This window comes from Coregonus clupeaformis, chromosome 26 (genome assembly GCF_020615455.1).
Source record: "Coregonus clupeaformis isolate EN_2021a chromosome 26, ASM2061545v1, whole genome shotgun sequence".
Classification (NCBI taxonomy): domain Eukaryota; kingdom Metazoa; phylum Chordata; class Actinopteri; order Salmoniformes; family Salmonidae; genus Coregonus; species Coregonus clupeaformis.
In genome coordinates, this window is record NC_059217.1 from 7,823,935 (window position 1) to 7,851,873 (window position 27,939).

Genomic DNA, 27,939 nt, shown 5'->3' on the forward strand with positions numbered 1-27,939 from the left:
CTGTCCCCTTTGCAGAAAAGCATCCCCAAAGAATGATGTTTCCACCTCCATGCTTCACGGTTGGGATGGTGTTCTTGGGGTTGTACTCATCCTTCTTCTTCCTCCAAACACGGCGAGTGGAGTTTAGACCAAAAAGCTCTATTTTTGTCTCATCAAACCACATGACCTTCTCCCATTCCTCCTCTGGATCATCCAGATGGTCATTGGCAAACTTCAGACGGGCCAGGACATGCGCTGGCTTGAGCAGGGGGACCTTGCGTGCGCTGCAGGATTTTAATCCATGACAGCGTAGTGTGTTACTAATGGTTATCTTTGAGACTGTGGTCCCAGCTCTCTTCAGGTCATTGACCAGGTCCTGCCGTGTAGTTCTGGGCTGATCCCTCACCTTCCTCATGATCATTGATGCCCCACGAGGTGAGATCTTGCATGGAGCCCCAGACCGAGGGTGATTGACCGTCATCTTGAACTTCTTCCATTTTCTAATAATTGCGCCAACAGTTGTTGCCTTCTCACCAAGCTGCTTGCCTATTGTCCTGTAGCCCATTCCAGCCTTGTGCAGGTCTACAATTTTATCCCTGATGTCCTTACACAGCTCTCTGGTCTTGGCCATTGTGGAGAGGTTGGAGTCTGTCTGATTGAGTGTGTGGACAGGTGTCTTTTATACAGGTAACGAGTTCAAACAGGTGCAGTTAATACAGGTAATGAGTGGAGAACAGGAGGGCTTCTTAAAGAAAAACTAACAGGTCTGTGAGAGACGGAATTCTTACTGGTTGGTAGGTGATTAAATACGTATGTCTTGCAATAAAATGCAAATGAATTACTTAAAAATCATACAATGTGATTTTCTGGATTTTTGTTTTATATTCTGTCTCTCACAGTTGAAGTGTACCTATGATAAAAATTACAGACCTCTACATGCTTTGTAAGTAGGAAAACCTGCAAAATCGGCAGTGTATTAAATACTTGTTCTCCCCACTGTAAATGAAAATGTTCCTATGTAAACTGATGGGTTGTGGCATATGGAAGAATATTTTTGTTTATACTGGGAAATTCCAAGCATTTTATTCATCTTAACCCATACTTCTCGGGAATGTTGTAGGATTGGGTTAGCCTCTATAGTTGGCTGTCTCTGAATAATTTTTTGTGATAAGGCCTCAATAGGCTTAAACGGGGCTGTGATAGACCTCTCAATCTGAGTCCATCCCAAATGGGAATCATAATTGCCCCAGTGCAACGTGACATTCTTGCTCTGCAGCTCCAAGTTTATGTAAATATCAGTATCACAGTAGCCACTGACTAGCCAGTAAGCTTGCAAAAGATTCAACAATGCGAGCATTCTTTCCTCTAAAACATATTAGCTAACGTTACACTCTTGAATAATGCAACCAAACCATATTATCCTCTTGAATAATGCAACAATTCACAAGCATGTTCAGACAAGTAAAGAGTTTATTTTGTTGTTCGTACACACATTAATTAGCTAAATGTAACTTGCGAGACAATAAGACATTAGCATATCAAACATTAAAGTTGACCCCTTTCATACGAATATAAAAGTACGGTTTCAGCATATTAAAGTTACCTTAGAACAAACAAGGCTTCACTTGATCAATATCATGGAAGTCATTATATGAGGTAAACGCAAACGTTTATAATTCTAAGGTCATCGTTAGAGCCTTCGTAGGAGTGTCGTTATATCTCTGAGCTGTTCCCCTTAAACCATCGTTATAGAGCCCCAATGTGGACACGTCGTAATACTCATAAAACCTAGCGTTTAAACACGGAAATGGTTCCAATTGTTTTATCAGCATTAATTTTTCCCATAGGGGATTTTAGAACCACCTTAAACAAGGTCTGTGTTTCATGTAGGCTTTCCCTGGCATGACGTTTTGATAACCGAGTCAATCTCTCTCGGTCAAGGTGACTTTTATCAATATATTCAGCTCTATTTACTCTCAGATTCGAAAATGCTAATTAACGTCAAAGTAAGCATCATGCAAGACTACAAATCCCTGCAAGCTCCGGCATCTTTGCTGTCAGCTAGCTAGCTACTGGTTATCTTGATCCAAAATGAAAGATATATTGAACATTTTCATTTGAACTAATATTTGTTGGCTTATATTTATGCATTTGGACTTGTGTTTTGTACAGAATACTATCCTAGTAGCAGTCAGATATTTAGAATTGGACATGAATATTAGGCTAGTTTTTTGTAAAGAAGCTAGCTAGCTAGCTAGCCAGCTACCTACCTAGACTATAATAATATAATAATATATATATATATATAATATAATATAATATAATAATATGCCATTTAGCAGACGCTTTTATCCAAAGCGACTTACAGTCATGCGTGCATAATTTTTTTTTACTTTGGCGTTACAAGCGCCGTGCTCTACCAGCTGAGCTACAGAGGACCAAGTTACTATATTAGCAACCTTCCCTTATTTTACCAGATCCTATTTTCCTTCACATGGTGAAGGTCTGTATTGAATCCCTTATGTCTGCCAACTATATGAATGAAGTGAAATCTATTTCAATTCATGGTGCCAGAATCCACTGCTGTATTAAAGCAATTCAGAACAAACTTGTTGACATGTTCTGTTGAAGATTCAAAGCCTGATTAACTAATTGCAGAATGTATCCATAATCATTGTCACGCCCTGACTCAAGGGACTTGTATTTGTTGAGTCAGGGTGTGTATTTTCTGTGTTGGGTTTGTCTATGTTAGATTCTAGTATGTCTAGATCTATGTTGGCCTGTGTGGTTCCCAATCAGAGGCAGCTGTCGCTCGTTGTCTCTGATTGGGGACCATACTTAGGCAGCCTTTTGGCACGAGTTAGTTGTGGGATCTTGTTCCGTGTAAGGTATGTTTGTGTGTTACCTTGGACTTCACGTTTCGTTTGTTGTTTTGTCGTGTGTTTATTCGTGAAATAAATATGAATGCATATCACGCTGCGCCTTGGTCCTTCTCGTCCGTAAACGATCGTGACAATCATGAATGAAGAAGCATATTTATTTGACAAGAATGCACCTAGTCACCCATCAATCACGTCAAACTCCAACAATGACATTGTTTTAAAGAAATCAAAATAGTAAACAATGTATACATATGCTTTTTATACATAACATAAAAACATCTGACTTGAAATAAAGATTCACTTATTTATTCATCAATGCCACTTACCTGGGACATCGAAGAGCACCATATAAACTATTATTACTAATCAAGAGCGCACAGATTTTTCTGCTTTTCCGTTTGAGGAATTAGACCAGCACAAATAACACAATGTAAAACAGCATATTGTGATTTTTGGTGGGTGAGTTACAAATGGAGAAACAACTGGATGCTATATCAATACCCTTCTTGTCAATTTACCACTGCATTCAGTCTGAACCACAGAATAAAAAATAACAAAAAGATAACAAAAACAGTACACCACAACACTTTTAAGGCGCTTACAGGCGAGCCGCGCTAAGCGGCGAAGGTCTCATAGACTTCAATGGGAGTAGGGCGGCGGGCGGCAAAACGCAAGCAGTTTTGCAAGCGGCATGGTTCATGGTGCTCACTCGGCGCTCGAGGAGCCAAAAGATGAAATTTGCTGAAGTCTTGAGTGCCCGCCGCGTATGGTTGACCAATGAGCAAAGTTAATCTTGTCAACCAATCAACCAATGTTTTAATGACAACATTCGAGCTGACAACAACCCGGGACCGCTGGTCTCTACACATGGTACGTGGACTGTCTCGCGGTTCAATTGCTGTTTATCGCGGCCCGAGTGTAAGCACCTTTAAACGTGTTACTGAGTGTAGATGTTATCAAATCAGGAGAAGAGCAAGTGAAGGAAGCATCATAGGGAACATGGGGTGAAGGTAGGGTGGGTTTATAGAGATAACATGGAGAGTTCCAAAGTGTATGAAGTTGAGGGAATAATGGGTAGCTAGAGGGATTGTTGGCCATGGAATAAACATAAAATGGGGTACTGGTGTGCTTCTGCACCCCTTTTTAGGTCGTTGTCACACATATCCGGCCCATGTCCAGTCATACTCAGGGTCTCAGCGTGAGTCCCTCGACGTCATTCCGTCTCAGTTGCAGCATTCAAATCGTGGTCATCGTGTGTCTGTGAATCACAACATTAAAGATGATGAGTAATCACAGAATTTCCACAAATTGAGATAGACAATACAATTTAAGCATTGAGGTCAGCATTTTGTTACACTATGTCTACTGTATGTGAATGATGGAGGAATCTTACCCCAGCTGTAGGTCCATTTGAGTGTGTGTGGTCAATTAGGCCTGCACATCAACCAGTACAGGGACCATTGGAGACTTGGGATGCTTGCTCTCAAAGTGCTGCTTGAATGTCTTCGGGTCTGCCTTTGTAAAGGTCAAGCACAAAATGGAGGAAGTTAACAATATGTGGCTTAGATTGAATTCAAAGTTGACACAAATGATAAACTAAGCAATATGATGCTACAAACTACTACACATAGGAAAGACTGTACCACACAGGCCAGTACAATAACCTACACATGGAGAGGAACCTAAAGGCACATACAGTACCTATCAATACTACTCACCCAACAGACAGGGCAGGTGTGGACCAGTGCTGCCTTGGATGCAGTCTTCTGGTCCGCAGCTGCTCCCTTCTTCTTAGTAGCCGCCGCCTTTGCATCAGTCAACTTCAACTTGAGAGTGGAGCATGCGTTATATACAGTGGCTTGCGAAAGTATTTACCCCCCTTGGCATTTTTCCTATTTTGTTGCCTTACAACCTTTGTCCCTGACCTGTTTGGAGAGCTCCTTGGTCTTCATGGTGCCCCTTGCTTAGTGGTGTTGCAGACTCTGGCGCCTTCACCAATTTGGACTATTTTGTGTATGTCCATTACATGAAATCCAAATAAAAATCCATTTAAATTACAGGTTGTAATGCAACAAAATAGGAAAAATGCCAAGGGGGTGAATACTTTCGCAAGCCACTGTAGTTGAGAGGGATAAGACTCAGGCGCACACCCATTGGTTCTGGAATAGAGAAGGTGCAAATAAGGTTTGCAATTTGGCATCAATAACATGACACTAATTCTATCTCAAAAACAAACATGTGAATACAAATTAATTTTAAACCCACCATAGCAGGTAGGACTAAATAAGGTTACATAACCTTGCCTACTAGGGCTGGGAATTGCCAGGGACCTCATGATATGATATTATCACAATACTTAGGTGCCGATACGATATGTATTGCGATTCTCACGATTCTATATGTATTGCGATTCGATACTGCGATTTGTATTGTGATTTGATGTTCCAAACATATTGCTCACTATATATCTGCTGCAGAGACACGAGAGAGCATGTGAAAATGAGTTTTGATCAGCATGGAAATAAAAGTGCTGAAAACAGATTGGCTCACTATTTAAAAATAAGATACAAGCTATAGGATGAAAAATACCAGAGTTTTGTCGCAAGTACAGCCGACTAGCGCTAGCTAACGCCATCTATCAAATAAATAAATAAAAAATATTTATTTTTTACAAATCGATACTTAATATTACAATATGTAACTGTAGCAATTTTATTTCACCCATAACTATTGCCTACTAGCTATACTATTAATCTGCTGTCCAGAGGGTAACAGCAAACAAATCAATGTCTTCCCGCAGTAAAGTAATCACACTGTTGACTCAAGAGAGGATGCTAATCAGTTAATCTCTGAAACCTCTCAAAAAGCCAGACCAAAATAATACAGCTATCTAGGGTAGCTACAAGTCAAGTAGTACTTGAAGTAGGCTACCCACCCCTCACCCACAGACACAAACAAACATCATCAAGAATGCCTAGCTTCACCATCTAAGTTAGCTAACAAGTTAACCTGCAACCTAGACTGTTGGTTTATAAAAGTCAAAGAAAGCTAAACTAGTTTTTATGCATTTCTAATGTGTTTAAATGGCTAGACAAAGAGACAGCTAATGTAGCCCTTTAGCCAGGCTAATGTTTCTAACTAGCTAACCATGAGCTAGCTAGCTAGATAACATGTATTGTGTACATTTAAAACTTGCCCATGACAGATCACAGAATTATAAATTTAAACAAATGTTGCCAATTTATTCATTACTAAATGTAGCTAACATTAGCTAGTTAATCCAGAGATTTTTACCTTTGCCTTGAGTCGGCAGTCTCGTCCAGATCATCATGGCCTGGTGAGTGACGTGAAGCTTGAGAAAGGCATTTGTAGTTCTGTATGATAGCCTCATTAGCAGCTAATTAGCATTTCATTTTAAGGGGTAAATACAGGCAAATATATTGATAAAAGTTAACTTGTCAGAGAGAGATTTACACGGTTATCAAAATGTCACGCCATGACAAGTTGTCACGGTTTCTGCCGAGGCTGCTCCTTCTCCTTGTTCGGGCAGGCTTCGGCGGTCGTCGTCCCCGGAGTACTAGCTGCCACCGTTCGTTGTTTCTGTGTGTGTTTGATTTGGTCTGTTTTGTTACACCTGTTGCTCATTTTGTCTTGATTATGTGTCCTTTAAGTTCTCGTTGTTTCTGTCTTGTGGTTGTGTGTAGTTGTTCGATGTCAGCAGGTGTTGCCAGTCAGTTTGTGCTCTATGTTTATAGAGAGTCCGCACTGTTGTGCGTTTGTTGTACTTTTACGCTTAGTGCGTTATTTGCCTAGTTCTTCCGGCTCTGTCTGTAGCCGTTTATTCTGTGGACTTTATTAAAGTATTTTGGACTTGCATCTGCATCCTGCATTTGATTCCACACCACACCTACGCCCGTCCATGACACAAGTCTACATGAACACAGCACTTATTTGAAGTGTTTCTAAACTCTCATCCATGTTTCTCAAACATCAAATAATAATTGCTTGTCAAAAATGTAATGTAATACAATGGCAATCCGGGTTATAGGTTAAAATCCTACGCATGAACTGCCGACATTATTACGCATATTAATCGATAATGATGGAAAATAAGATATGCAAGATATTTGAATGGATATATATTTTAAAATATATAGATATACAGTGAGGGAAAAAAGTATTTGATCCCCTGTTGATTTTGTACGTTTGCCCACTGACAAAGAAATTATCAGTCTATAATTTTAATGGTAGGTTTATTTGAACAGTGAGAGACAGAACAACAACAAAAAAATCCAGAAAAACGCATGTCAGAAATGTTATAAATTGATTTGCATTTTAATGAGGGAAATAAGTATTTGACCCCCTCTCAATCAGAAAGATTTCTGGCTCCCAGGTGTCTTTTATACAGTCAACGAGCTGAGATTAGGAGCACACTCTTAAAGGGAGTGCTCCTAATCTCAGCTTGTTACCTGTATAAAAGACACCTGTCCACAGAAGCAATCAATCAATCAGATTCCAAACTCTCCACCATGGCCAAGACCAAAGAGCTCTCCAAGGATGTCAGGGACAAGATTGTAGACCTACACAAGGCTGGAATGGGCTACAAGACCATCGCCAAGCAGCTTGGTGAGAAGGTGACAACAGTTGGTGCGATTATTCGCAAATGGAAGAAACACAAAATAACTGTCAATCTCCTGGGGCTCCATGCAAGATCTCACCTCGTGGAGTTGCAATGATCATGAGAACGGTGAGGAATCAGCCCAGAACTACACGGGAGGATCTTGTCAATGATCTCAAGGCAGCTGGGACCATAGTCACCAAGAAAACAATTGGTAACACACTACGCCGTGAAGGACTGAAATCCTGCAGCGCCCGCAAGGTCCCCCTGCTCAAGAAAGCACATATACAGGCCCGTCTGAAGTTTGGCAATGAACATCTGAATGATTCAGAGGAAAACTGGGTGAAAGTGTTGTGGTCAGATGAGACCAAAATGGAGCTCTTTGGCATCAACTCAACTCGCCGTGTTTGGAGGAGGAGGAATGCTGCCTATGACCCAAAGAACACCATCCCCACCTTCAAACATGGAGGTGAAAACATTATGCTTTGGGGGTGTTTTTCTGCTAGGGGGACAGGACAACTTCACCGCATCAAAGGGACGATGGACGGGGGGCCATGTACCTTCAAATCTTGGGTGAGAACCTCCTTCCCTCAGCCAGGGCATTGAAAATGGGTCGTGGATGAGTATTCCAGCATGACAATGACTCAAAACACACGGCCAAGGCAACAAAGCAGTGGCTCAAGAAGAAGCACATTAAGGTCCTGGAGTGGCCTAGCCAGTCTCCAGACTTTAATCCCATAGAAAATCTGTGGAGGGAGCTGAAGGTTCGAGTTGCCAAACGTCAGCCTCGAAACCTTAATGACTTGGAGAAGATCTGCAAAGAGGAGTGGGACAAAATCCCTCCTGAGATGTGTGCAAACCTGGTGGCCAACTACAAGAAACGTCTGACCTCTGTGATTGCCAACAAGGGTTTTGCCACCAAGTACTAAGTCATGTTTTGCAGAGGGGTCAAATACTTATTTCCCTCATTAAAATGCAAATCAATTTATAACATTTTTGACATGCGTTTTTCTGGATTTTGTTGTTGTTATTCTGTCTCTCACTGTTCAAATAAACCTACCATTAAAATTATAGACTGATCATTTCTTTGTCAGTGGGCAAACGTACAAAATCAGCAGGGGATCAAATACTTTTTTCCCTCACTGTATATATTTGCGAGAAAAAAAAGATATGGGGGATTGGAAGTGATGCAGACAATTACATTGATGGAAGTTACAATCTATCTGCAATATTAAAGCTGATCTACCCCCTAAAAAAAATGGGGGGGAAAGAAGGAAAGATGCATCATTAAAACACTCGTAAGCCTAAGTTCCATTGCTATTGGGAAACCAGGCCCTGGTGAGTTGGTGAGTTGATCAGCTTCTTGCTGCATGCTTCTTCCCTGGACAGTTTTACTGTATGTTGGGCTCAACGAGACAATTTTGTTTACACTGCCCTGCTTAGAGGGTGGTAACTGTCAGGTTGTCGTGCGCAACCTCCGGAGGTAGCATTCAACCATGAAAAATAAGCAAGTTTACATTACAGTAATGTCTCTCGATACCTCTCAAGAATCTCTTGAAATGAGAATAGACTCTTAAGTGAAAATCTGGCAGGTCTGAGGGGTTTATTTGGGTTTCAGGTATTAAATTAAGCCCACTGCTCTCTCTCACAATCACTCCCATCAACTCTGTTTTCACAGTAATGGTTTTACAGAGTCAATAAACACACATACTTACTCACGCAAATACACACACTCACATTGCCATACAGATGCAGAAAGACCTACTTATTCACACACAGGCACGAGCACAGACACACAAACACAAAACTACCAAGTTCCCATGCCTTGTCTCTCAGGATTTTGTGGTTTCAGAGATCAGACACAAACAAACATTCCCCTGTACCCTGCCTTCCCCTCACCCCCTACCCACTTAATTCAGGCTAGGAGAACCCAGGGACCACCTACCCATAACCCCCCTAAACACATTATCACAGGATCTGAACACAACACAGCTCCTCCACATTCACATTATTTGTCTCTGTCTCCCTTGAGAGCTAGCCCATTATCACAGTTATCATTCAACACACACTCTCTTTCACGTGCGCACACACACACACACACACACAAACTGAACAGAGGGAGGATCAAAGGTTAATCATGCCTTTAATTGGTCAGGGCACACTCCTGTCTCTCTGTCCTCCTCAATGTAATAGGTGTGTGTGTGTGGGTGAGACACGCACCCAGTTTGTGTGTGAGCTTCTGTCTGTCCTCACTAATGAATTGTTTAAGAAGCATTTTTTTCATACAATAAATAAACAGACCTTACTTTCTTCTCTGATTCTTTGTTTCTTTTACTCTCTGCTCCTAGCCCTCTCTTTATGGATCTACTCATGCCAAGGGTCGTTTTCCCTCTGAAACTGAATCTCTGTTTACTTTAGGTGATTTAATGAAAACACTGTTTTCTATTGTATTTGTAAAACCAGCCTTTAGTTTGATCTACACTCTCCTATAAAGCTCTGTGTGTAAAGGCGTCATCATGCTTCAGTTCGGCTGGGGCCTAGCCAAACTCAGCTAGGCCAACCGAACGAGTGTGCTCGCATACTTCCTTAAAAGACCTTCACAAAAAAGGGACAATAGTACTGTTTGTCCATCTTGAGACGCCTTAGCCAGTATACACTTCCTCAAAGTAGTCAGAATTAATCTTAGATAACTCAAGAAATCTCTCATTAATTTTGATGTTTTTGTCAAGGAGATCTTAGTTGTGCAATTTTGCATCTAACTAAGATGTTTGGTGCAGTATTTTTCAAGTGGAAAAATGTGAATGAAAACTATTTGTCTCTAGTTGAATGACAACAAACACTTCATTGAAGAATCCCTACTGTTGGCCAATCACTGACGAAGGGGCATAGACTTTGGCTACCGAGAAAAAAACAATTGTGCACAAACAGCCGATAAAACCCTTGCCGAAGACCAAAGCGAACAAAAACATACAAAAATGTTGTCATAATATATGCACAAACTTTTCAGAACTGTTTTGGATGGGAAGCATGCGGACTCCTTAAGACGGCTACAAGCTCTTTTCATTGCATTCCACCCAGAGAGGAAGTCCGCCTTGTGTAGTGTATATCCACTAGGGGGATTGAGGAGCCAGAGTAGCTTACCAAGCAAGAGGGGCAAAGGCACTCTTTTTGACTACATTTACATTTACATTTTAGTCATTTAGCAGACGCTCTTATCCAGAGCGACTTACAGGAGCAATTAGGGTTAAGTGCCTTGCTCAAGGGCACATTTACGTCATTTAGCAGACGCTCTTATCCAGAGCGACTTACAAATTGGTGCATTCACCCTATAGCCAGTGGGATAACCACTTTCCACTTTTTTTTTTTTTTTTTTTTTTTTTATGGGGGGGGGTAGAAGGATTACTTTATCCTATCCCAGGTATTCTTTAAAGAGGTGGGGTTTCAAATGTCTCCGGAAGGTGGTGAGTGACTCCGCTGTCCTGGCGTCGTGAGGGAGCTTGTTCCACCATTGGGGTGCCAGAGCAGCGAACAGTTTTGACTGGGCTGAGCGGGAACTATGCTTCCGCAGAGGAAGGGGAGCCAGCAGGCCAGAGGTGGATGAACGCAATGCCCTCGTTTGGGTGTAGGGACTGATCAGAGCCCGAAGGTACGAAGGTGCCGTTCCCCTCACTGCTCCATAGGCAAGCACCATGGTCTTGTAACGGATGCGAGCTTCAACTGGAAGCCAGTGGAGTGTGCGGAGGAGGGGGGTGACGTGAGAGAACTTGGGAAGGTTGAACACCAGACGGGCTGCGGCATTCTGGATGAGTTGTAGGGGTTTAATGGCACAGGCAGGGAGGCCAGCCAACAGAGAGTTGCAGTAATCCAGACGGGAGATGACAAGTGCCTGGATTAGGGGGGAGGATTCAGCAGGGAGGAAAATGTGGCAAAGAGCTTCCTAGGGTTAGAGGCAGATGCTTGGAATTTAGAGTGGTAGAAAGTGGCCTTAGCAGCAGAAACAGATGAAGAAAATGTAGAGAGGAGGGAGTGAAAAGATGCCAGGTCGGCAGGGAGTTTAGTTTTCTTCCATTTCCGCTCCGCTGCCCGGAGCTCTGTTCTGTGAGCTCGCAATGAGTCATCAAGCCACGGAGCTGGAGGGGAGGACCGAGCCGGCCGGGAGGATAGGGGACACAGAGAGTCAAAGGATGCAGAAAGGGAGGAGAGGAGGGTTGAGGAGGCAGAATCAGGAGATTGGAGGGAGAAGGATTGAGCAGAGGGAAGAGATGATAGGATGGAAGAGGAGAGAGTAGTGGGAGAGAGAGAGCGAAGGTTGCGGCGGCGCATTACCATCTGTGTAGGGGCAGAGTGAGTAGTGTTGGAGGAGAGCGAGAGAGAAAAGGAAACAAAGTAGTGGTCGGAGACATGGAGGGGAGTTGCAGTGAGATTAGTAGAAGAGCAGCATCTAGTAAAGATGAGGTCAAGCGCATTGCCTGCCTTGTGAGTAGGGGGGGACGGTGAGAGGGTGAGGTCAAAAGAGGAGCTAGCGACGACGTTTGAACTTCCGGAGCCGGTGTTATATGCCTGTTTTCAAATGCTAGCTACATGTCAGGCAAGTCTGGTGTTCTATGCTTTACGACACTATTTCTTAACCACAGAAGCAAACGTCTCGTTTTGAATTGCAATTGCTAGAGCTTGAACAGCAAGATCTTGAACTGCTCTTACTACTCAGGAGGAGAAGGAAAACAAAGACTGAGAAAATGGTTCATCCACTGAAAACTCCAAGAGGGGATGATGGAGAATACGCGTCTCTTGTCCAACCTATGCGAAGCATTGACGAGGAAAGACATTTTCTATACTTTCGGATGTCGGTTGCCAGATTTGACGACTTGCTTAAGTGGCTTGCCCCTCACATCTCACACGAGAACTCACAGCTTGCCCGTAAGTTCTGCATAAAGGCTGTCTGTGACCCTTCGGTTTTGGCGAGTGGCAGAACACAGCAAAGTATCGCTGTGAGTTATAACTTATAAGCTAGGAATCTCGACAGTTGGTGCCATCGTCACGGACGTGTGCCAGGCTATCTGGCATGCCCTGAAGGAGGATTTCTTTGCTTATCCCTCTGTGGCACGATGGGTAGAAATCACCAGAGATTTTGGGGATTGTTGGAATTATCTGTTTTGTGTGGGAGCTGTCGACGGAAAACATATTCGGATCTGAGCTCCGGCAAACTCAGGCAGCGATTACTACAACTACAAGAGCTTTTTCTCAACGGTCCTGATGGCAGTCTGCGATGAAAGGTACCGACCATATCCAGGTAAGATACGCTAAATACACATGACTATATACATATGATGTGAAAATTATACCAATATAGACGTAATGATAAGCCTTACATAAAAGTGATCTGGCATCCCAATAAGAGCATAGGCTACACAGTTGTTACTGTACACATTTGATAGCCTTCATGTTCCTGTTCAATACTAATGGAAACACTTATTTTATCCAAAGGTTCTTCTGGCCTTGATGACGCAAAGAAGATCTACAACTACCGCCACTCAAGAACCAGAAGAATTTCAGAGAACTGCTTTGGGATCCTTGCTGCAAGATGGAGGATACTGAGACGAGCCCTGGAGTTTGCCCCAGAGAAAGCTGAGACCATTGTGATGTCCTGTGTGGCCCTCCACAACTACCTTTGCACCACAGACACTGACAACACAGATTCATCAACATGGTACATCCACCCCACGTTTGTTAACCACTCCACACCCACTGGGGACCTGCTTCCAGGAGAGTGGAGACAGGTGGTACAAGGGGACACCAGCTTTCTGGACCCAAGAAACATGTCGGCAGACAGGGCACCCAGAGTTGTTATAGACATGCACAACAACCTCAAGGATTACTTCCTCACACCAGCAGATCAAGTGTCTTTCCAGGATGCTGCTATCACGCGTGGTACCCTACAGTAAATGTTGGAGTGTGGTTTGGAAAACATGTGCACACATACACTACCAGTCAAAAGTTTGGACACACCTACTCATTCAAGGGTTTTTCTTTATTTTTACTATTCTTTACATTGTAGAATAATTTCAAAACTATGAAATAACACATATGGAATCATGTAGTAACCAAAAAAGTGTTAAACAAATCCAAATATATTTTATATTTGAGATTCTTCAAATACCGACCCTTTGCCTTGATGACAGCTTTGCACACTCTTGGCATTCTCTTAACCAGCTTCACCTGGAATGCTTTTCCAACAGTCTTGAAGGAGTTCTCACATACACTACCGTTCAAAAGTTTGGGGTCACTTAGAAATGTCCTTGTTTTCCATGAAAACATACATGAAATGAGTTAGAATAGGAAATATAGCAAATTGCATAGGAAATGTAGTCATTGACAAGGTTAGAAAAAAAGATTTTTTATTGAAATAATAATTGTGTCCTTCAAACTTTGCTTTCGTCAAATAATCCTCAATTTGCAGCAATTACAGCCTTGCAGACCTTGATGAGGTAATCTGAAGAGATTTCACCCCATGCTTCCTGAAGCACCTCCCACAATGGTCTAGCTGCTCCCACAACAGCTCAATAGGGTTGAGATCCGGTGACTGTGCTGGCCACTCCATTATAGACAGAATACCAGCTGACTGCTTCTTCCCTAAATAGTTATTGCATAGTTTGGAGCTGTGCTTTGGGTCATTGTCCTGTTGTAGGAGGAAATTGGCTCCAATCAAGCGCCGTCCACAGGGTATGGCATGGCGTTGCAAAATGGAGTGATAGCCTTCCTTCTTCAAGATCCCTTTTACCCTGTACAAATCTCCCACTTTACCACCACCAAAGCACCCGCAGACCATCACATTTCCTCCACCATGCTTGACAAATGGCATCAAGCACTCCTCCAGCATCTTTTCATTTGGTCTGCGTCTCATAAATATTCTTCTTTGTGATCCGAACACCTCAAACTTCGATTTGTCTGTCCATAACACTTTTTTCCAATCTTCCTCTGTCCAGTGTCTGTGTTCTTTTGCCCATCTTAATCTTTTATTTTTATTGGCCAGTCTGAGATATCGTTTTTTTTCTTTGCAACTCTGCCTAGAAGGTCAGCATCCCGGAGTCGCCCCTTCACTGTTGACGTTGAGACTGGTGTTTTGCGGGTACTATTTAATGAAGCTGCCAGTTGAGGACCTGTGAGGCGTCTGTTTCTCAATCTAGACACTCTAATGTATTTGTCCTCTTGCTCAGTTGTGCACTGGGGCCTCCCACTCCTCTTTCTATTCTGGTAGAGCCAGTTTGCGCTGTTCTGTGAAGGGAGTAGTACACAGCGTTTTACGAGATCTTCAGTTTCTTGGCAATTTCTCACATGAAATAGCCTTAAGTTCTCAGAACAAGAATAGACTTACGAGTTTCAGAAGAAATTATTTGTTTCTGGCCATTTTGAGCCTGTAATCAAACCCACAATTGCTGATGCTCCAGATACTCAACTAGTCTCAAGAAGGCCCGTTTTATTGCTTCTTTAATCAGCACAACAGTTTTCAGCTGTGCTAACATAATTGCAAAAGGGTTTTCTAATGATCAATTAGCCTTTTAAAATGACAAACTTGGATTAGCAAACACAACGTGCCATTGGAACACAGGACTGATGGTTGCTTATAATGGGCCTCTGTACGCCTATGTAGATATTCCATAAAAAATCAGCCGTTTCCAGCTACAATAGACATTTACAACATGAACAATGTCTACACTTGTCACGAATTCCTCCGAAGCTGCCTCCTCTCCTGGTTTGGGCAGGCTTCGGTGTTCGTCGTCACCGGCCTTCTAGCCACTGCCGCTCCTCATCTCATCATTCCATTTGTTTTGTCTTGTTTATTACACACACCTGGTTCATATCCCCTCATCAGTACTTGTATAAGTGTTCCCTCTGCCCCCTTGTCTTTGTGTGTGATTGTTTATTGTGAGGATAGTGAAGCTCGGTTTTTGCTCCTTGTATTTTGTATTGCCGGGATATTTTCCTGTGTGCCTTGTTGGTTCCAGTGCGCCTGTTTTGGGCGCTGGACTGTTTTGACGCATTACTGTGTAACTCTGTATTCCGGAATAAATCCTGTTATTCTGTGATTTACCCTCCTGCGCCTGACTCCTTCAAATCACCCATCACAACACTGTATTTCTGATCAATTTTATGTTATTTTAATGGACAAAAAAATTGCTTTTCTTTTGAAAACAAGGACATTTTTAAGTGACCCCAAACTTTTGAGCGGTAGTGTATGCTGAGCACTTGTTGGCTGCTTTTCCTTCACTCTGCGGTCCGACTCATCCCAAACCATCTCAATTGGGTTGAGGTCGGAGGATTGTGGAGGCCAGGTCATCTGATGCAGCACTCCATCACTCTCGTTCTTGGTCAAATAGCCCTTACATAGCCTGGAGGTGTGTTGGGTCATTGTTCTGTTGAAAAACAAATGATAGTCCCACTAAGCCCAAACCAGATGGGATGACGTATCGCTGCAGAATGCTGTAGCCATGCTGGTTAAGTGTGCCTTGAATTCTAAATAAATCACAGACAGTGTCACCAGCAAAGCACCCCCACACCATAACACCTCCTCCTCCATGCTTTACGGTGGGAAATACACATGCGGAGATCATCCGTTCACCCACACCGCGTCTCACAAAGACACGGTGGTTGGAACCAAAAATCTCCAATTTGGACTCCAGACCAAAGGACAAATTTCCACCGGTCTAATGTTCATTGCTCATGTTTCTTGGCCCAAGCAAGTCTCTTCTTCTTATTGGTGTCCTTTAGTAGTGGTTTCGTTGCAACAATTCGACCATGAAGGCCTGATTCACACAGTCCCCTCTGAACAGTTGATGTTGAGATGTGTCTGTTATTTGAACTCTGTGAAGCATTTATTTGGGCTGCAATTTCTGAGGCTGGTAACTCTAATGAACTTATCCTCTGCAGCAGAGGTAACTCTGGGCCTTCCATTCATGAGAGCCAGTTTCATCATAGCGCTTAATGGTTTTTGCGACTGCACTTGAAGAAACTTTCAAAGTTCTTGAAATGTTCCATATTGACTGACCTTCATGTCCTAAAGTAATGATGGACTGTAGTTTCTCTTTGCTTATTTGAGCTGTTCTTGCCGTAATATGGACCTTGTCACAACACGACTGATTGGCTCAAACGCATTAAGAAGGAAAGAAATTCCACAAATTAACTTTTAAGAAGGCTCACCTGTTAATTGAAATGCATTCCAGGTGACTACCTCATGTGACTGGTTGAGAGAATGCCAAGTGTGTGCAAAGCTGTCATCAAGGCACCTGGGTGGCTATTTGAAGAATCTCAAATATAAAATATATTTTGATTTGTTTAACACTTTTTTGGTTACTACATGATTCCATATGTGTTATTTCATAGTTTTGATGTCTTCACTATTATTTTACAATGTAGAAAATAGTAAAAATATAGAAAAACCCTTGAATGAGTAGGTGTGTCCAAACCTTTGACTGGTACTGTACGTTCTCTTCTTCTGGTTGATGACTGTTTGTGTCATGTTGCGATCTACACATAAGTTTTTCTTATTCACACTTTACAAATCACAATAAAGAGTACTATAATGACAGTCACTTCATCCTTGTTTTAGTTTTTCATATATTTTTTGGGAGGCTAGACCCTCAAGACATTTACCTATCCTTGTGTTATATGTAGTGGCCTTTCAATGAGAACTTTCCTGCTATGGTAAATGGGTAAGAATGGCTGTCCAACTGTAGACAATAAGACTCTCAAGCCCCCCCCACCCCAAGACATTAACCTCATCTACGTAGCCCATGTACAACGCAGTACAAGTTTGCTGAGTGACTGATTCAAAACAGTAATATTTTCTGCCAGTACAAATAACCAGACAAATACATTTGCAGACCTTTTAGATATTTATTTACTATCACAAGAGGAACATAGTGCAATATAAAACAATGTAATACACAGGTGAAAAGTGTGATGAAAGGGGAAATAAGAGAAAAAACTGAGTAAACACCAGTAACATGTGAATGAGGAAATAAGTATAAAAAACATGCACCCAACAAACGTTTTTGGGGTAAGACAAACAGAAGACGTTGATCAGCAGGAATAGACACCATCCATGGTACCATGATGTCGTAGACGGCCTTTGCTGGACGCTGCTGCCGTTTCTTTAACTCATCCACCCGCTGCATAATGTCAGTGTCCAAAGGATCCTCAGCTGTCTTCCTCTTCCGGGGTCGGGGAGATGGGGTGGAGGTGGATGGAGTTGCAGGGCAGGGAGCACTGGTGCGCCTGGACGGTGGGTTGCGTGTTGGTAAGAAGGGCCTGGGTGTTGGGGAGAGGAGCCGGAGAGGTGATGAACCAGGCTGATGTTTGAACTAGCCCTGCTAATCACTGAATACTTCCTGCTCACAATTTCTCCCATCCAGAAAATAGCTGATTTCACATGTTCTAACTAGGTCAGCTAAACCTAAAATCACAAACACATATACTGACTGTACAAAAGGACTCGGCTGCATGATGAGTACATACCGTATCAGGCATATTGGTGTCTGTCTGACAATGTTTCACATGAACACGAAGCCAATCCAGTTGTCTGACAATCGGTGGAACACACACCAGCGGCAGCCCCACTCCACATCTCCTTCACCCTTTTCAGATTGCGAACATACCGGTCCCAAATCTTTCTCAATGTTTCTTTGATATCAGTATCGGTGTTCAAATTTTGTGATATCTCCTTCCAGATGTTGTCTTTTGCTTGCTCGTCCGAATACAACCGCATCGAAGGGTTGGAAAAGTTCTCGTAATGTCTCAGCAGCTCACACAGACGCTCCTCCAAACTGGACATAGACATAATTGCGCTTAGCAAATCTCTATATAAAAAGCACAAAAAAGGAAGCTTGCAAGTAGTAGAAGCAAAGTAGCAGAACGCCCATCTCTTCTGTGTTTATACAAGAAGGGATAATGGAAAAGATGTGATGTAGAGACAGGGGTGGGACTTCTGTTGCAAAACGCACTCAATACTGCCCCTCAGTCTTCGCAAGGAATGATACGTCGGGTCTCAATTTCCAGGTAGGAAAAAACTGTGTTGAATGACGGCGCGTAGTACAAGGAGCCGCCCCTTTTGTGACGAAAAATGACATTGCAACACTCCGTCGGCCCGGTTTGCGTATTGTCTGTAGACCCCTTTTAATAGAGCCATACAATCATTGAATAAGTAGGCATTTTGCTGGACTCTCCCAGTCTCTACGAGGGAACAAAAATACTTTGAGTGTGTTTTTATGCCTGCTCTCTGCTCTCTAAGTGGTGTGGTATTGTAGAGTGAGTGGCATGGCCATATACATTTCAGACCATAACTCCCCATCTAACCGACTCCAACAGGAAGTGCTTATTCATTCTGTGTAATTTCCTGCCCTAGAGATGAAATGCACATTTACGTTCCACCTCTGAAGAATGACGAAGGCTACATATTAACGAATTGGGTGTGGGAATTTCGACGTGGTTGATAAACATCAACAAATAGGGCACCGACAGCTGTCTGTGTAGCTAGCTAGCTAATGATATCTGTTGTTGCTGGGGTTTTTTTTAACTACATCATATTCAAAAGATTAGCCAGCTGGCTCAATGGCTGGTTCTGGAGCTGGATTTGTCATAAACAATGATTTAGGGAAAACTTTGCCACAGATGGAAACCACTGGACTATCTTTGACTACGCCATCTATTGTTATCTCTAAAGTTTGCCATCTTCCAGAAATTGCAGCCGTGAATCAAATAGATATGAATCAAATCCAATTAAATGTTAATTGCCACATGCTTCGTCAACAGCTGGTGTAGATTAACAGTGAAATGCTGTCCAACAATGCAGAATACAATAAAATAAAAATTATAATAATATACAAAAATTGTAACACGAGGAATAAATACACAATGAGCAATGATAGCTTGGTTATATATATGCGGTACCAGTACCGAGTCGATGTGCAGGGGTACGAGGAAATTGAGGTAGATATGTACATATAGGTAGGGGTAAAGTGACTAGGCAACAGGATAGATAATAGACAGTATCAGCAGTGTATGTGATGAGTGTGGAAATGTGTGTATGTGTTGGAGTGTAAGTATGTGTGCGTGGGTAGAGTCCAGTGTGTGCATGGAGTCAAAAAGAGTTAGTGCAAAAAGATCCTGGTTCGAATCCAGGCTCTGTCACAGCCGGCCGCGACCGGGAGACTCATGGGCGGCGCACAATTGGCCCAGCGTCGTCCAGGGTAGGGGAGGGAATGGCCGGCAGGGATGTAGCTCAGTTGATAGAGCGTGGCGTTTGCAACGCCAGGGTTGTGGGTACGATTCCCACGGGGGGCCAGTATAAAAAAAATATGTATTCACTAACTGTAAGTCGCTCTGGATAAGAGCGTCTGCTAAATGACTAAAATGTCAAATTTAAAATGTTATGGCTTGGGGGTAGAAGCTGTTCGTGAGCCTTTTGGTCCCAGACTTGCAGAAAGACCAGTAGCAGAAAGAACAGTCTATGACTTGGGTGGCTGGAGTCTTTGACAATTTTTAGGGCCTTCCTCTGACACCGCCTGTTATAGAGGTCCTGGACATCAGGGAGTTCGGCCCCAGTGATGTACTGGGCCGTACGCACTAACCTCTGTAGCGCCTTGAGGTCGGATGCCAAGCAGTTGCAATACCAAGCGGTGATGCAGCCAGTCAAGATGCTCTCAATGGTGCAGCTGTAGAACTTTTAGAGAATCTGAGGGCCCATGCCAAGTCTTTTCAGCCTCCTAAATAGTTCGAAATAATAAGATGAAGCTTCGGTAATATGGATAACTTTTGAAAGATAGTTGATATGCGTTTTTCTACATTATAATGGACACGGTGCAATGTAGGCTGCTGGCAGGCTTTGGCTGCGGTACAGCAAAGCCAAGTCAGCACGTGCTCAGGGTTCTCACAGGGGAAGTTAAATTATAGGCTACCTTGACTTTGCTCTTGATCATGCACGCCACAAATGACATGTAACTAACTATAAGTTCCTTTTATTTTCTTTCGCGGGTGTCTTTTCATTATCTAGATAGACACTTATGGTTTCTAGCTAACATTATAACAATCAAAGCAGTGGAGTGAAGCAAAACTTTAGTTGTCAAAACCATTCATCTTGGGGTGGCGGGTTTGCAAAATGCTATCATATAACACAATTATACCATTCATTTGAATACAGACTAGCTCACAAATTATCCAACTGATTATGATAATGTTCTGGTAAAAAAAATGGAGGTATAAAAACCTAAGTTTGCACCCACCTATTTTAATTTGCTCAATGGCTCAGGTGGACACAAGGCTGTTTGGCTAATTTCAGTCACGAAGAGGAATAACTTTGCATCTGTTTCTGATGAATAAACAGTGCCATGCTAGTGGGCGGTATCATTCAAATAAAACCCAACCCTGAAGCGAAACACAGGCTGAAAATAATTTGTATGTCATATCATAGGAGTAGACTCCGCATTCACATGGATTTGCACAAAGTGGGCAGTTCAGATTTGTCACTTCAAGCCCAAGTATATCATACTTTGACTAAAACTATGACTTATTGACTTAAATCATTGTGCAACATCATGGGTAAGCTCTGGCCATCGTCTTTCAGCTCGAAAAAGTGGATTTCTACTGGTGTGGGCGTCTAATCTGTCTCGCTCTTCACTCTTTCGCTCTGTTATCCATCTTTCCTTTCTTAGTTCTGATATTTCTTCATGCGACCGCGACTTCTGTCGCTCTTTTGAAATGCAACTGCTTTATGTTGTTGCAGATATATTTCGTATTATTCCTACAGTGGAAGAAACAGTCATCCCTTGTTGATTTCACACATACTGGCTGCATGGCTATGTAAGTTTGTCTCTGTTTGAGACATGGGTTTGCATATTTGTGAAACATGAACTTTCTCATAAATCATGCATTGATCTCTAGATGAGTTTTCCAGGAAGTTATACATGCAGTTAGGATTTGGCCCTTTGCGACCGGTTGTGGACCAGAGTTCACATTTAGCTCCATGCCCAGCTGTGTCCTTATCCCCCAGTATACTACAGTACAGACTCCCTGCTTCCTGTAGTCCTCCCCCACACACACACACGCATGCCACTCTCCACACATAGCCTACTGTACAGTACTCTCTACCCCTCATTAGCACTATCAGAGGAAGAAGCACACTGTGAACTCTAGTTCGGTGTGTCAGGGAAACTGACTAGGCTATTTTACATTTTTAAACCTCACTCCCCGGATACGTTGAGAACTGCAAATCAACTTTGTAGATGTGTGTTTGTGCTCACATTAGTGAGATGGGCTGATCCTTTGTACCCCAGAGTGAATGTCATGTCTGGACTTCCCCACTGTCCAACTAGCCTGACACAAGTCCATTCCCACTCTGTGCTGTAGTTCATCACTGTGTACCCCATGAGCCTGCCCTGAGGTGTCCCCCGCCCACCCCTTCATTAGTGATGTACACTGTAGAGGAGCAAGGCTACACTCAGGGCATTAACTCTGGAGCTCTGAGACACTGTGGCTGTCACACTGGTTTCCACACCATCTGGTTGGCCCTCTCTGGCCCACTCTGGACACTTCTATAGAATCCAACTTTTCACTTTTAGCACTCTCAACAGTTTTAAATATGAATCATGAACTTGGGTTTTTCCCAGTCTTTTTTTATTAATTTTTTTAAGTGTAAGTGAAGTAGGAAAGGGCATTGGGAGAGAAGGATGGAGTGAGATATGTGGAAAGAGAGAGTAGGCAGAGCGAGCAAACAGAAAGTGTAGAGAAGAAGGGATTGGGACAAGCCTTTTCAGCATAGTGTTGCACATCTGGGCCACAACCCGCCTGTTTTATCCAAACCAGAGAGAATTTGGACAGAGTAAATATGACACTAATCTCTCTGAGGAGACTGAGATAAAACAGCCCAGTTGTGGCAGCAGCGTTTAGGGGAGGGAGGAGAGGGCGCCCGAGCGGGGAGTGTGTGTGTGTGTGTGTGTGTGTGTGTGTGTGTGTGTGTGTGTGTGCGTGCGTGCATGGGGGTTTGGGACCGGGGGTCCCTAGATGCTGTCAGTCTACGGTGTACCAGTGCCCTCTAGTGGTCATGTTGACTTTCCTCCTCTCATCTTAGTGGGCATTTTTGTAATAATAATAATAATAATAATATGCCATTTAGCAGACGCTTTTATCCAAAGCGACTTACAGTCATGTGTGCATACATTTTTGTGTATGGGTGGTCCCGGGGATCGAACCCACTACCTTGGCGTTACAAGCACCGTGCCCTACCAGCTGAGCTACAGAGGACCACGTTTGTGCCTGTGTTTCTGTCTTGTATACTTCTGATGGAAAAAATAGACTGGTGACAAACGCCAGATGCTTGGTCCAAATTCAATATGTTAGCGCTTACACAATATTTACCCAAGGGTTGTTTTTGAGCCCTGGATTTCTTGGTTGAATAGATTTGAGTAATAAAACAACAACTCCAACCACTGCCAAGAGACACTAAAACTGTCCCTCTGACTGTCCCTGTACGCCTTAGACAGCTGTACATCTTCCACAGTCATCAGGCATACAGGGAAATGTGAGCTTAATCCAGCTAAGATTTTAGCGACGTTCAGGACTGTGGTTGTATTGAAAGTACCATAATATTTTATCATGTCTATTAATTTGTTATTACATTGTAGAAATATGATTATAACAATGTCGTAAATCTGTTTATTAAGAGTATGTATTTTTGTTCAGAACTTGTTGTTTTCATGTTTTTGACTGTCTTCTGTCTGTCCGTATGCATAGTTGCATTTGTGTGAGTGTGTGAGTGTGTGTGTGTGTGTGTGTGTGTGTGTGTGTGTGTGTTATACCATGGTATGTAAATCTAGCCCAGTTTGTTGCTCTCAGGAGTAACACAGATGTTTCTCCCTAGAAAACAAACAGAGCAAATGCCCTTTCTCCAGGACAGGGGACTATCAAAATAAAAGATGGCCCCGACCCCACCTCCTTCTAGGGCCTGCTGTTTCATGGGGCGCTTGCAGGGAGGTGCATTTTTGTGTCTGACACATACTTTTACACAACTCTGCTCTCACATGTGCTTCGTTTTTATATTCTTTTATCTTGTCAATTTTCTTGGGTAATTTCCATGCGTGCGTGCATGTGTGTCTGGCCCCTCCATTAGTATTCTAGCTATGGGTGGTTGGTGGGACTCGGGGTGATGACTCCCCAGACTGAGAGAGATTTAGAATCCTGAGGGGGAGGGGAGGGATAGGGGGAGACATGGGAGCAGAGGAGAACAAACTGTGTCACCCCCCTCCTCCCTGCTCCATGATTTATGGATCGAAAAACAGGACAAGGTGGATGTGAGTAAGAGAAAGTGCACATTGATAAGTGAGAGGGGTAAATAGTGCTGTTGAATGGTGAGAGAGAAAACAAGCTGTTTGAGCTGTGAAATAGAAGAGGATGTCATAAATAAGCAGAGTCCTGAGTCTGTCTCCGTGGGCTGAGCGGACGTTGTATTTCTCAGGTTAAAGCAGCACTGTGACAGCTCTGTGAGCATCACCGCTACTCAGTTCATGGAGAGCTGCGTGTGTGTGTGTCTGTGTGTCACCACAGCTGTGTGTGTAATGTTTTCTGAGTGTGTTAGCGTGAGTATTTGGTGGGTCTCTCTGTGGTCTTTAGAGGGGACAATAGCTACCATTATCATTACTCATTCAAACAGGAACGATGCTCCAGCATCCTCATTTGGCCAATACAGTTTGTGTGTGTGTGTGTTTGTTTGTTTGTTGTAATGGGATGTCCAGGTGCAGACTCTCTGCCCTGAGGGAGGAAGCTCTTGTTTTCTCATATTTAACCCCTTTAAACATACACAGTCATACTGTAAATTAGTGGAGTTGGCTATTTCAGCCACACCCGTTGCTGACGTGTATAAAATCGAGCACACAGCCATGCAATCTCCATAGACAAACATTGGCAGTAGAATGGCCTTACTGAAGAGCTCAGTGACTTGCATGTGGCACCGTCATAGAATGCCACCTTTCCAACAAGTCAGTTTGTCAAATTCCTGCCCTGCTAGAGTTGCCCCGGTCAACTGTAAGTGCTGTTATTGTGAAGTGTTAACGTCTAGGAGCAACAACTGCTCAGCCGCGAAGTGGTAGGCCACACAAGCTCACAGAACGGGACCGTTGAGTGCTGAAGCGGGTAGCGCGTAAAATCGTCTGTCCTCGGTTGCAACACTCATTACCAAGTTCCAAAATGCCAATGGAAGCAACGTCAGCACATGACCTGTTCACAAGAACGGAACCATGCACAATGCCAAGAGTCAGCTGAAGTGGTGTAAAGCACGCCGCCATTGGACTCTGGAGCAGTGGAAATGCATTCTCTGGAGTGATGAATCACGCTTCATCATCTGGCAGTCTGACGGACGAATCTGGGTTTGGCGGGTTCGAATGCGTAGTGACAACTATAAGGTTTGGTGGAGGAGGAATAATGGTCTGGGGCTGTTTTTCATGGTTCGGGCTAGGCCCCTTAGTTCCAGTGAAGGGAAATCTTAACGCTACAGCATACAATGACATTCTAGACGATTCTGTGCTTCCAACTTTGTGGCAACAGTTTGGGGAAGGCTCTTTCCTGTTTCACAAAGCGAGGTCCATACAGAAATTGTTTGTCGAGATCAGTGTGGAAGAACTTGACTGGCCTGCACAGAGCCCTGACCTCAACCCCATCGAACACCTTTGGGATGAATTGGAACGCCGACTGCGAGCCAGGCCTAATCGCCCAACATCAGTGCCCAACCTCACTAATGCTCTTGTGGCTGAATGGAAGAAAGTCCCCACAGCAATGTTCCAACATCTAGTGGAAAGCCTTCACAGAAGAGTGGAGGCTGTTATAGCAGCAAAGGGGGGACCAACTCCATATTTATGCCCATGATTTTGGAATGAGATGTTCGACGAGCAGGTGTCCACATACTTTTGGTCATGTAGTGTATGAGCTTGTGAATAGCCTCATACCCTTTGCTTTTTATTGTCTCAGTATAACTTGCAGTGTCTCCCTTCAGAATTATTGTACATTTTATTTTAATACCATGGATAGTTACATTTCCACCCTATAGTGTAGTCCCTCTGCATTTTGGATTATGAGTGTAATATGCCGGAGTCCAATTGAGCCAGAAGGGGGCATTGTTTCCCTGTGTGACGGACACCAATGACTGTTGTGCTGTCTATGAAGTAAGACTACCTCGAAGAAGTTCTGGAAGAGTTTTGGTCCATCCATGAGACATACAGTAAAATAGTATTTATTCATTAAGTATCCAATGTCGGACACTGATATGATCAAATAGATCAAGACATTCACTCTGAAACAATTATTATTGCAGCAGTGGTTTGAGGACTGCCACCTCACTGTATGGTTTAAAAAAAAAAAAAAAAGGAGCTGATCGTGGACTTCAGGAAACAGCAGGGGGAGCACGCCCCTATCCACATTGACGGGACCGCAATGGAGAAGGTGGAAAGCTTCAAGTTCCGCGGCGTACACATCACTGACGATCTGAAATGGTCCACCCACACAGACAGTGTGGTGAAGAAGCCGCAACAGCGCCTCTTCAACCTCAGGAGGCTGAAGACATTTTGCTTGGCACCTAGAACCCTCACCAACTTTTACATATGCACAATTGAGAGCATCCTGTCGGGCTGTATCACCGCCTTGTACGGCAACTGCACCGCCCGCAACCGCAGGGCTCTACAGAGGGTGTTGTAGTCTGCCCAACGCATCACCGGGGGCAAACTACCTGCCCTCCAGGACACCTACAGCACCCCAATGTCACAGGAAGGCCAAAAAGATAATCAAGGACAACAACCACCCGAGCCACGACCTGTTAACCCCGCTATCATCCAGAAGTTGAGGTCAGTACAGATGCATCAAAGCTGGGACCGAGAGACTGAAGAACAGCTTGTATCTCAAGGCCATCAGACTGTTAAATAGCCATCACTAGGCGGCTTCCACCCGGTTATGCAACCCTGCACCTTAGAGGCTGCTGCCCAATATAAACTCAGCAAAAAAAAGAAACATCCCTTTTTCAGGACCATCTTTCAAAGATAATTCATAAAAATCCAAATAACTTCACAGATCTTCATTGTAAAGGGTTTAAACACTGTTTCCCATGCTTGTTCAATGAACCATAAACAATTAATGAACATGCACCTGTGGAACGGTCGTTAAGACACTAACAGCTTACAGACGGTAGGCAATTAAGGTCACAGTTATGAAAACTTAGGACACTAAAGAGGCCCTGCTCATCTGCGTGAACGTGCCTTAGGCATGCTGCAAGGAGGCATGAGGACTGCAGATGTGGCCAGGGCAATAAATTGCAATGTCCGTACTGTGAGACGCCTAAGACAGCGCTACAGGGAGACAGGACGGACAGCTGATCATCCTCGCAGTGGCAGACCACGTGTAACAACACCTGCACAGGATCGGTACATCAGAACATCACACCTGCGGGACAGGTACAGGATGGCAACAACAACTGCCCGAGTTACACCTGGAACGCACAATCCCTCCATCAGTGCTCAGACTGTCTGCAATAGGCTGAGAGAGGCTGGACTGAGGGCTTGTAGGCCTGTTGTAAGGCAGGTCCTCACCAGACATCACCGGCAACAATGTTGCCTATGGGCACAAACCCACCGTCGCTGGACCAGACAGGACTGGCAAAAAGTGCTCTTCACTGACGAGTCGCGGATTTGTCTCACCAGGGGTGATGGTCGGATTCGCGTTTATTGTCGAAGGAATGAGCGTTACACCGAGGCCTGTACTCTGGAGCGGGATCGATTTTGAGGTGGAGGGTCCGTCATGGTCTGGGGCGGTGTGTCACAGCATCATTGGACTGAGCTTGTTGTCATTGCAGGCAATCTCAACGCTGTGCGTTACAGGGAAGACATCCTCCTCCCTCATGTGGTACCCTTCCTGCAGGCTCATCCTGACATGACCCTCCAGCATGACAATGCCACCAGCCATACTGCTCGTTCTGTGCGTGATTTCCTGCAAGACAGGAATGTCAGTGTTCTGCCATGGCCAGCGAAGAGCCCGGATCTCAATGCCATTGAGCATGTCTGGGACCAGTTGGATCGGAGGGTGAGGGCTAAGGCCATTCCCCCCAGAAATGTCCGGGAACTTGCAGGTGCCTTGGTGGAAGAGTGGGGTAACATCTCACAGCAAGTACGGGCAAATCTGGTGCAGTCCATGAGGAGGAGAATCACTGCATTACTTAATGCAGCTGGTGGCCACACCAGATACTGACTGTTATTTTGACCCCCCCTTTGTTCAGGGACACATTATTCCATTTCTGTTAGTCACATGTCTGTGAAACTTGTTCAGTTTATGTCTCAGTTGTTGAATCTTGTTGTGTTCATACAAATATTTACACGTTAAGTTTGCTGAAAATAAACGCAGTTGGCTGTGAGAGGACGTTTCTTTTTTTGCTGAGTTTAC

General features: G+C 43.6%; 1 protein-coding gene and 1 long non-coding RNA gene across 3 annotated transcripts in view; one reads left to right on the plus strand and one right to left on the minus strand.

Annotated features, from left to right (window-relative positions):
• LOC121540161 (sec1 family domain-containing protein 2) overlaps positions 1 to 27,939 on the plus strand; it is a 163,210-nt gene that overhangs the window by 103,308 nt on the left and 31,963 nt on the right. The gene's annotated exons all lie outside the window — the stretch shown is intronic.
• LOC121540162 lies at positions 2,955 to 6,305 on the minus strand. 2 transcript variants are annotated; one of them, XR_005995464.2, is made up of 4 exons: positions 6,156 to 6,305; positions 4,580 to 4,687; positions 4,255 to 4,376; positions 2,955 to 4,119 (listed from the first exon to the last, which is right to left on the minus strand). It is a non-coding gene; the product is annotated as an uncharacterized LOC121540162 (long non-coding RNA). The 2 variants fall into 2 exon arrangements; XR_005995463.2 differs by lacking the exon at positions 6,156 to 6,305 and having other exon boundaries at positions 4,580 to 4,747.